The 11,731-nt window shown below is 42.0% G+C and overlaps 1 non-coding gene across 1 annotated transcript; it reads left to right on the top strand.

Moving 5' to 3' along the window:
• Positions 1-858: 858 nt before the first annotated feature.
• Positions 859-977, top strand: LOC133375941 (5S ribosomal RNA). The gene has a single exon (XR_009760352.1). It is a non-coding gene; the product is annotated as a 5S ribosomal RNA (ribosomal RNA).
• Positions 978-11,731: the final 10,754 nt, after the last annotated feature.

The raw sequence follows: 11,731 nt of genomic DNA, 5'->3' as shown, positions 1-11,731 counted from the left end.
TTTATATATCATCTGTGTTCCACAAATTTATAAAAATGCTGTCCTAAATCAAATCCTTTTAAGTTATAGAAGTGAAATTAAAGTGGAGGGTCAGAGGTTATCTTGAAATTGTATGTTCCAATGATTGATAAAAAGACTCCCATCCTTCTACAGATTTGCTTGGTGCTTTTCCTTTCATTTGTGTTCTGTAATAAGAAGCGTAGCTTAGAAAAGCTACTTCCCAGATTTTATTCTGCTATTGATATATATCTAATGACTTAGAATACCTTCAGTTAGTAGCAATACCAATTCTAGTTGCAGTCACTAAAGCTGTTGCCAATATTGTTTATTTAAAAGATTTCTTTCCTGCACTTCAGTACAAATGCCATTTCAGAGTGAGGTACAACTAAAACAATTTCAAATATATAATACAATCACTAAAAACATAGCAGGTAAGTTGCAACCAGCCAACTACAAATAAAATGCACTGCGTTTCCTTTGCAATACCCATCTGAAAAGACAGGGTTATAGTATGCCAGTGTTAGTATAGAGATAGTGCCCTTGTGTGTGAACCATGTTTTACAGCATGCAGCAATTTGCAGAAGTAAATTCTGTGGAAGGTATGTTCTCTGAGACAGCTTTATAATTGGCAGAGTTAAGCTGAAAGGAATATATTTCCAGTAGTGCATGGTCTCCACTGGCTTCCTGTTTGCCCTTTCATCTTAAATGTGCTGCTTTTTATCTATAAAGCCATGCATATCATGGGCCTTACATACAGTGTGGTGCATTCCTGTGCTTGTTTATTTGGATGCAAGTCCCTCTGAGCTCAATAGGACTTATTCATATAGGAACTCATTTATTTTGCATGTTTATATCCTGCACTACGGCCATACTATCCTGAACATGCCCGATCTCATCTGATCTCAGAAGTTAAGCAGGGTCAGGCCTGGTTAGTACTTGGATGGGAGACTGCCTGGGAATATCAGGTGCCGTAGGCTTAGAGGAAGGCAATGGTAAACCACCTCTGAATACCTCTTACCATGAAAACCCTATGAATATACCCAAAAGATTCATGGGGTTCCCATAAGTAATTGACTTGAAGGCATATAACAACAATAATACTGTGCATCTTCAGCCCAAATAAAGTCCTCAAAGTGGCTTACAATGAATATCATATTGACTGAAAACAATATTAAAATGATAAAACTCTAAAAATTGCAGCTTCCATTGAGTGCCTGGCAAAGGAGGATCCCTGCATGATGAACTGCACCTGGCAAAATTCACTCTTCTGCACAGTTGTTAAAAATACAACGATCCTGTTCTCCTTTGCATCTGGCCACCCTTGTAAGGAAATTGCTTTACTTTTCTCCTGTCACACTGTCCAGTCTAGGTTGGCCAGTAATGCAAAACGCTGTGTTCCCCTAACCCCAGGCAGAAGTGAAATGTGAGGTTGCAAGGCAAATACTTATGAAGAGAGGCAGAGAGAGCATCCAGCTTCCACCCACGTCCCATCTTTGCCCAAGGCATTTCTCTGCCAAATCCTACTGAAGCGCACATAGTGTGAAGCCAAATGGTCTAGCCATGTGAAGAGGAAATATCCATTTCAATCTGGTGCAAACACACTCAAGAACCCCAACAGCAAATTTTAAGAGCATTTATTAAAAATAAGAGAGCACAAGGGAAGACGCAGAAAGGTGCTTTAAGAAAATAAAGAAAACGTATTAGAAAATTAGCTCAGCCTAGGAGCAGTATATACTCATGGAGGTAGGGTAGCCCTCATAAGCAATGCAGCTTCTTGGATAGTCAGAGAACAAGGGGCCAAGCACTTATAGCAACTCCACATTTTTAAAGGCTCTTGACCCAGGTGGTTTCTGAGTGACAGGTGGCTCTGGCCAGCCAACCACCAGAGTTGCATATAGTCTGGAAAGCTGCTGTTTTTCCTTGTTAGAAGTTGGGCAGATGGGAAGAAGTTAGGAGATGGGGCTGCCAAAGTGTTAACTACTGCCAGTATTGTCCAGCTTGCCTGCCAGACAATCAGTATTGGGACTTGGTCAGAGCTCTGTGATCTGTCCAAATCTAGGGAGTGGAAGCTGAGCAAACTGTAGGTTTTTAAAGAAGCAGATTTGGGGTAGGCTAGGACCTTGTCAGACATCAGCAATGCTTAAACATTCAAAAGAAGGGGACCAGTGTCCTGCTTCTAAACTAAAATGGCCACTATTTGCCTTATGAAGAAAATTCCCCTCCAAAACAGGATATACTTATTTTCACAAATATCTATCTATCTGTCTGTCTGTCTGTCTGTCTGTCTGTCTGTCTGTCAAAAGCAAACCATGCAGATGGTTCATATCGCCATGTTTTAAGACTGAACTATTGATGTCACTATTACTCTACTCTGTACATTCTTATCTAGGCACTTCCTGCTTAGGAACATAAGACACCCCCCCACTGGATCAGATCAAAGGTCCATCTAGTCTAGCATCCTGTTCTCACATTGGCCAATAAGATGCCAGGCAAACAGGAGATGAGCACAATAGCACTTTCTCCACTTGTGTGCCCCAGCCACTGGTATCCAGAGGCATACCACTCTGATATTGGAGGTAGTACATTGCCATCGTAAGTAAGTAAGTAAAATTTAATTTTTGTGTCGCCTATCTGGCCGAAGCCACTCTAGGCGACGTACATATTAAAATTAATAAAATACAATATAAATACAGAATAAAATACAATGCAGTCAACCATAACCATTTTAAATAGCAGCAGTATAAAACAATGTAGGGCAATCAATAAACAATTTAAAACAATCATAGAAAAATTAGCCCACCTTGGAAATCCCGAAGACCTGTCCAAAGAGCCAAGTTTTTAAGGCTCGGCGAAATGTATCTAGGGAAGGGGCATGGCAGAGATCGAACAGGAGGGAGTTCCAGAGAGTGGGGGCCGCCACTGAGAATACCCTCTCTCTAGTCCCCTCCAACCTAGCTGTTTTCGTTGGTGGGACTGAGAGAAGGCCCTGTGTGGCTGATCTAGTCGGGCGGCTTAATTGGTGGTACTGGAGGTGCTCCTTCAGGTAAACTGGGCAGAGACCATATAGGGATTTAAAGGTTAACACCAACACCTTGAATTGGGCCCAGAAAACAACTGGAAGCCAATGTAGATGAAATAACATTGGCGTGATATGATCACGGCGGCGGCTGTTTGTAAGCAAACAAGCCGCCGCATTCTGCACCAGTTGTAGTTTCTGGACTGTCTTCAAGGGTAGCCCCACGTAGAGCGCATTGCAGTAGTCTAATCGAGAGGTGACCAGGGCATGTACTACCAGTGGGAGCTGATGAATCGGGAGGTAGGGTTGCAGCCTCCGTATGAGGTGTAGTTGATACCAAGCTGCCCGGCTCACTGCCGAAATCTGAGCCTCCATGGACAGCTTGGAATCAAGAACAACCCCAAGGCTGCGGACCTGATCCTTCAGGGGAAGTCTCACCCCATTAAGCTTCAGGTCAACAACACCCAACCTTCTCCTGTCACCCACAAGCAGCACCTCGGTTTTATCAGGATTGAGCTTCAGCCTGTTCCTTCCCATCCACCCACTCACGGATTCCAGGCACTTGGACAAGGTCTCCACAGCCAACTCCGGTGAGGATTTAAAAGAGAGATAGAGCTGTGTGTCATCAGCATATTGGTGACACCGCAGCCCAAAACTCCTGATGATGGCTCCCAGTGGTTTTACATAGATGTTAAATAGCATGGGAGAGAGGATAGAACCCTGTGGCACTCCACAAGTGAGGGGCCAAGGGTCTGAAACCTCATCCCCCAATGCTACCTGTTGATGCCTGTCAGAGAGAAAGGAACGGAACCACTGAAAGACAGTGCCTCCTATTCCTAATCCCTCCAGGCGATCTAACAGGATACCCTGGTCGACGGTATCAAAAGCCGCTGAGAGATCCAGGAGGACAAGAAAGGTGAATTCTCCCCTGTCTAATGCCCTCCTCATATCATCCACCAGAGCGACCAAGGCTGTGGCTAGTAGCAACTGATAGCCTTATCCTCCATCAGGCACAAAGGAAATAAAGCCTTATAAACTTAAATTTGGAAACTTCAGTATGAAGTTCTAAGGCTACAATCAATTTTAGTAATGTTATTATTTGCAAACAAGCTGTAGTGTTGCACAGGGGCTGAACTCTCTTGCAGAAAGTGTTTTGCTTTTCTGCTTTTTTGTAGCCAACTTGGCTCTTGGTAAATTGATTGCTAGTGTGATTTGAGTTGGTTCACAGAAGCGCTCTTTAGGCATTAGGATAAAGAGTAAAGTAAACACATGAGGGGGCAGCGGGCCTGAGGGGGCTATCTTTGTCCCCCCCTTACTGTTCCATCACTCTCCGTCATTGTGCTATAAATCTAATTTATCACAGGCACAATCCAGAGAAAGCAAGGCATGATTAATTTCCACTGAAATCAATGGGGTGTATGAACAAAACTGCACATCAGTCCTATTAATTTCACTGAAACATATGTATCTGTGTAATGCATTCATAAATCTATTCCCTTGATATTTTATTCATTCATTCATTTTATTTATTACTAGATGTTTATTCTCCCCTTCTTCCCAGTAGGATATGTGGATTATACTGGGTAAATAATCTCATAATAGCAATGGTAAAAATCCTTGTTTCAAACATTTAATAAAAACAAATTATTAATCAGTTAGAAATTAAAGACCTTCTTTTTAGACACATTTGACAACAAATGTTAGCACTAAGCAAAATGACCAAGTGAAGCCAATCAAACGTACTGTTAATTATATTGCATTACTTCCTGTTTTATTGTGACTCAGTAATTCTTAAATTATTTTCCTTATTTTTGCTTCACATTGTAGATACAGACCTAATGATCACAGATATATCTAATATAATTGGTCATGGAATCATTACATCTGAGTTAATTATCTTTCTGCCTCTCCGCAGTTTATCATCAATAACCAACAATAATAAATCACTGTTAATCCTAAAGTTGATTTCCTTATGTGAAAGAATTCTGAAAATACATTTAACCTTTATGATGCTGTTCGTGTCTGCATATAATCAGCGAAATTCTTTGATGCTGGTGGGCACCTGGGGTTCAGTCATCCAGCATATAAATTCATCTCTCACGGTTTCTGCAGGGTATTTTGCAGCATATTGAAGCTGAAAAGAAATCACCACCCTCACCCACAGACTTCATAGGTGTACAGCACTCTCAACTAATGCATTACAGAGCATGCTGGAACTTGGCTGTAATGGGTTTTGCTGATGCAGCTCTTTTTATTCTAACATGTTTTACAGACTAGTGGATAGATGCAGGAAATATGGTAGCGAGAGTTATTATCAGCAGCTTACTATTAACACATCACTTCTGTTTGGAATGCAGTGCTGTCTTGTGTATTTGTAACAGTGTGAGGGACACTATACATATTATATCCATAAGGGAGGTGGAGGCTGGTTCGCCAGGGCTCTTGGAGCCCTGCCCCACCAACCTCAGTCTGCTGTCAATCAGCCTTCACTTGCCTGTCTCCTAACTTAAAACTAATCCAGGGGATAGGACTGCTTGTCAGCATCTTCCTCCTTATTCTCTGTGATGCCTTTGTAGAATTCATTGTCCTGCCTGAACCCACTGAAGTCAGACACAAATGCAGAGGTGTGCTTTTCTTTAGTAGATTTAATAGAAAATTTCAGTTCAGAGCACTTCATGGATCAGCTTACAGGTTACACAGAATTCAGGATCTTTACTAGGAGTAACTAGACATGACTATACTGTGCTGAAATGTTGTTGCAGCAGCTAGTCACGCCCCCTCACCATGCTTATGTAAGGATGGCTAGGCACCCTATTTGCATGAATTGAGTGTCTCTGTTGAGAACACGCGAGCACTCCTCCTCAGAGGGGCCATGGGGGGTGCATTGCCAGCACAACAGCCTTCGTGTACAAGGTGAGGGTGGCTGCTCTACCTTAGCAAGATCCTCCCCATCAGAGGGAGGTGGTCTGCACTGTGGCGGCAGCAAAGTGGGTGTTGGAAGGGGATGAATATTGGGTGGAAAGGCAACTCCCTGACTGAGCTGAGCCTCCTTGGGAGTAACTGGAGCTATAGGGGTGGAGCTGTCACTGACCATGGCGTGAGAGCTTTTAGAATCCAGCTCACCTGTAGGCCCATCCCTGGAACCGTAATCCCATTCAAAGTGCTCCTCCTCCTTGTTCTCGCCGTTCCACCCCCTTTCTGCGGGGCTCATGACATTCAGCCAAGAAAGAGGATGGGGACAAAGCTAGAACTAGTTGACTTTGCCTCTCATTAGCTCTAGCTTCACCTACTGTCAGCCTTCACTTGCCTTCCATCCCACCAGTCCTAATGGGCACCAGCCATCCCTGCATACTGGATGTCTCTGTATCCAGTGGAGTCTGATCCATTAGGGCAAATGGAGCACTACCCTTCCAACCTCAGTCTGCTTCCAGACACCTGTCTGCTTTTCTACTTACAACCAGTCCAGGGGGTGGCACTAGCGGTCATCCTCTTTGCCCCTAGTCTCAGTGTTGTGTTGGTAGAACTCAACAGGGAGGAGGATGGGGTCAGAGCTAGAATTAGTTGGCTCTGTCTGCCATTGACTCTGGCTCTACTTGCTGTTGGTTTCCCTGCCTTCTGCCCTATCAGTCCGCTGGTTGTATCCAATAGACACTTAGCACTGCAAGGTGGAGCACCTGATTCTGCAGCTCCAGTGCCATATCCCTCACTGTTTGAAGGGTTTCCCAATCGTCAGGGCCAGCTAGGGGCTGTAGGGGCTGCAATTGGTAGTGGGATCAGTAAAATTCAGTTTCCCCACCTTGTGCAAGCAGAAGTGCTTTCTACTAGTGCAAAGGCACCATTGTTTACAACCCAAGATGTTCTATGAGTGATCACCCAACATTTTAAAGTGTAACTACATTAGCCATTATATCATAGAGCTACACATATTTACCTCTATCATGGAGGAGGAGGGAGAAGCCACTCCTGAGTCCCAAGTTACCCTCACTTATGCTCTAGCTCATTCTGCTCCAAAGAACTGGCAATAATGTGTGAACTGTTACTGTTTGTCGAAGTGGTGACAGTGGAAGATAAATGAGAAGGTTGATTCTGTGCACTGCCAGTTTCAGGAGTCTAGATTGTACAAAGTAGGTGTGACATACAAAAACCTTTAGCACTTGAGAATCTGGTCATATTTTTTTACATAGCCATTTGGACTTGAGTTGGACTTGATGGCCTTATAGGCCCCTTCCAACTCTGCTATTCTATGATTCTATGATTTTAGCACTACCTATCCAGATACATACATACATACATTTAAATACCATAGTGTAGAATGGTGTTTTGCCAAAAACAACATCCTTTGAGAGCCAGTGTGGCATAGTGGTTAGAGTGTTGGATATGACCTGGGAGACCAGGATTCGAATCCCCACACAGCCATGAAGGTCATTGGGTGACCTTGGGCCAGTCACTCCCTCTCAGCCTCAGAGGAAGGCAATGGTAAACCACCTCTGAATACCACTTACCAAGAAAACCCTATTCATAGGGTCGCCATAAGTTGGAATCGACTTGAAGGCAGTCCATTTCCATTTCCATTTTGAAAAGCAAGTGTTTTATCATTAAAAACGTGCACCTTTTTACACTCCTGTTCCTAGAATTACATTATTCAATATTTGTTTAATCCTACCACTTTACTTCTGAAAGTCATCTTTCTGTGTTTGCTAGCACTGTGAATTATCCTGTCATGGCTTGGCACTGAAATTCTGTTGGCTACAACCTGTGTGTGCTGCTGTTGCTTTGATATAGCATGAAAATGCTGATAAGGTCAGAAAGAAGAAATGGTGTCATCTGAAATCACCCTGTGCTCTAGAGCTTGTTCAGAGAGCGATATGCAGTCTGGGGATCACTGACTAACACAGAGCCAACATTCAAGTGCCCCTTGATTTCGTGAAGATCATGTGGATCGCTCAAGCACTGGGCTTAAGATTTTTTATTTCATATTTCTTTTGCAAGCCACATATATACATGGGATGATGACGTGGCATCCACTATCTGACCTCTAACTGGACAGCAGCAACACCTTGCATTTAAGTTCTACTAAGGATCATGCAAATGTAAAGGTATATGTGTGTGTGCTTTTCTTGGGTTGGTGTAGCTTTTTGGTGATAGTACACACTGGTATGGAAAACTGGCATGTCTTTTTTGGCTGCCCACGACAACCATTTTGTGCTGGCACCCATAGCACTTTTATCAAGGTATGAGTACTTGGATCTCATTTTTTACAACAACAAAATGCACTATATAGCCCCAGTGAATGACTGTGCTGAAAGTGTGTTCAGTCAAGCAATTTGGATGGCAAGGAATATAGATTATACCAGGGGTGGCCAAACTTGCTTAACGTAAGAGCCACATACGATAAACTTCAGATGTTTGAGAGCCGCAAGACATGAACAAATATTACACACACGTTTTTATTGTTACATGCACATTTTGTTACAAAAATGTTATATAAATATTAAGAAATATATGTACGTAATAATATTTATTCATGTATGTAGTTTTTAAACTGTTAATTTGTATTAGTTTCAATAATCACAAAGTACACATGTCATATATATACCAAATGTTTTCAAAATCCTGAATGATTATTGTTTTAATTGAGCATATTTAATACGGTAATGAACTACGGAAACATCTAAGAAAAATATGCAAATAAAAGGGGTAAAAACAGATATTTTAATGATATTTATTTGTCTTAGTAAATATCTGGTCAAAACATGGAGGAAAATATGTAAACCAATAAAATTAAAGATATTTTAATCAGATACCACCTTACAAAATTATAGTCTTATCATAATATTTTTATGACACAAACAGACGTTGCTACAATTATCAGGCTATTTACTGCTAGTAGAGGTCTTATGAGTCTCCATCTCGGCTGTGAGTCGTTGAAAATCCGGCTGATATGTTGTCAAGGATGTACGAATTAGCTCCATCAGGTGTTGATTTGTAAGGATAGCACGATGCTTCGACTTCACAAACTTCATTACAGAGTACAGTGATTCACAGCAGTATGTTGTGCTGAAAATTGAGATGAATCGCACACTGGTTTTCTTCAGTTCAGGATATTTTATTTCTGGAACTTGCTTCCAGAACTCAATTGTAGACTGGGATTTATGGATCATCTTTAGACCCAGGTCCTCCTGTAATTCTATTAGTTCCATTTCAACAGCAGATGATTCTGTAACCAGAGGTTCGAGAACTGGACAACCATCATTGATCACATCAACCATGAATGGATTTACAAGAAAGGTGAAGCAGGGCTTCAGCTTCTGCAAGTCCTCAAACCTGTCTAGGAAATTATCAAGCAGTCCTTGTAATTTATCTTTGTATTCTTCCATTTTGTGGTCTTTTATTTCAATATCAGGGAATGTATTTACTCTCCTTTTAAGATTTGGAAAGTAACTGAAGTTTCTTGACAATATGTCTCTTTGAAAAACTCTTATTTTATTCTGAAAGCTGAAAATTGTCTAAGATCAGAAACAATCTTATCCTTCCCCTGGAGTGCCAAGTTGACAGCCACCTCACAATGCAGTAGAAAGAGACATCACTGGGTTTATCTTCAAGCTCCAGTTCTTCAATAAAAGTTTTGAACTGTCAGTGGGTCTTCCCATTTAAGCGTATGAAATTGACAATTTCAAGAACAGATTTCATAACATTTTCATACCTGAAGTATCTGGCTGCCAGGTATTCACGATGAATATGCAATGAACAGGAAAAACTCTGTAAAGCTGGGATCATTTTTCATAAGTGCAATTAATCCTGCATTTCCCCCCACCATTGCAGGTGCTCCATCTGTTGCAACACTGATGAGTTTATCCAGTGGAATATCAGCATTTGTTAAGGCTCTGTCAAGTGCATTTTTAATGTCAACACCGCTAGTTGTTTCTTTTAGTACCGCTAGGTCCAACATCTCTTCTTTCACAGTTACATCAGAAGAAACATAACGAACAAATACCGCCAGTTGTGGGTTGTCTTCTATGTCTGTAGATTCGTCAAGAGCAAAGCTGAATGCAAGGGAATTCTTTAAATCATTTTGCATTTTGCCTGCAACATCAGCACTGATCTGGGAGATACGCCTCTCTGTAGTGTGGCGTGAAGCTGGTGTTTGTGCTATTAGTCACTGAAGTTAAAAAGGCAAATTCCATGCTAGCAATAATTAGGAAAGGTATTGAAAATAAAACAGCCGATATCATAATGCCGTTGTATAAATCTATGGTGCGGCCGCATTTGGAATACTGTGTACAGTTCTGGTCACCTCATCTCAAAAAGGATATTATAGAGTTGGAATAGGTTCAGAAGAGGGCAACCAGAATGATCAAGGGGATGGAGCGACTCCCTTACGAGGAAAGGTTGCAGCATTTGGGGCTTTTTAGTTTAGAGAAAAGGCGGGTCAGAGGAGACATGATAGAAGTGTATAAAATTATGCATGGCATTGAGAAAGTGGATAGAGAAAAGTTCTTCTCCCTCTCTCATAATACTAGAACTCGTGGACATTCAAAGAAGCTGAATGTTGGAAGATTCAGGACAGACAAAAGGAAGTACTTCTTTACTCAGCGCATAGTTAAACTATGGAATTTGCTCCCACAAGATGCAGTAATGGCCACCAGCTCGGATGGCTTTAAAAGAAGATTAGACAAATTCATGGAGGACAGGGCTATCAATGGCTACTAGCCATGATGGCTGTGCTCTGCCACCCTAGTCAGAGGCAGCATGCTTCTGAAAACCAGTTGCCGGAAGCCTCAGGAGGGGAGAGTGTTCTTGCACTCGGGTCCTGCTTGCGGGCTTCCCCCAGGCACCTGGTTGGCCACTGTGAGAACAGGATGCTGGACTAGATGGGCCACTGGCCTGATCCAGCAGGCTCTTCTTATGTTCTTATGTTCTTAAGTTTTGTGTTGTTTGGATCTAACACTGCAACAACTTCAGCTATATTCTTCTTAACAAATTCGCCATTAGAATATTGGGCGTTTAGCACGAGCAATATTCCACGATATAACAAAACTAGCTTCAGTCATTGTATCGGCTTCCTTACTGAACGTTGTCAACAGTGTCTGCTGGCTATTTAGTGATGATTTTAACACAGTTAACTTGTTTTTCCGTAATTCTGATTTAGGTGGATAATCAGACGAAAAGTTTTTGTGATTTGTTTCATAGTGGCATTTCAAGTTACTGGCTTTGTAATGACTGAGTGACACATTGCAGATAAGACACAAAGGTTTACCTCCTTTCACTGTGAATGCAAAATCTTCCTCCCATTCTGGGTTAAAATTTCTGTTTTCATCTTCATACTTTCACTTCTTACAATTTGATGACGCCATCCTCCACAAAATTTTCACAGACACTTCTAAAAACATTAGATGTCAAAGAGCCGCACATTATATGTCAAAGAGCCGCATGTGGCTCGCGAGCCGCGGTTTGGCCACCCCTGGATTATACAATGAATACTGCTGATTTTGAAGAGGTAATTGGTGGTTGTAGCTACTTTAATCCTTTAGCCCAGCCTTTCCCAACCTTTGGGTCCTCAGATGTTGTTGGACTACAGTTACCATCATTCCTGACCATTGGCCATGCTGGCTGGGGCTGATGGGAGTTGTAGTTCAGCAACATCTGGGGACCCAAAGGTTGGGAAAGGCTTCTCCAGTGCAGACAGTTCATTTTTCCCTGATCATTGGCATCAGC

This window comes from Rhineura floridana, chromosome 1 (assembly GCF_030035675.1).
Source record: "Rhineura floridana isolate rRhiFlo1 chromosome 1, rRhiFlo1.hap2, whole genome shotgun sequence".
NCBI classification, from domain to species: domain Eukaryota; kingdom Metazoa; phylum Chordata; class Lepidosauria; order Squamata; family Rhineuridae; genus Rhineura; species Rhineura floridana.
The sequence above is the reverse complement of the archived record's forward strand: the minus strand, read 5'-3'. Positions and strand labels throughout refer to the sequence as shown.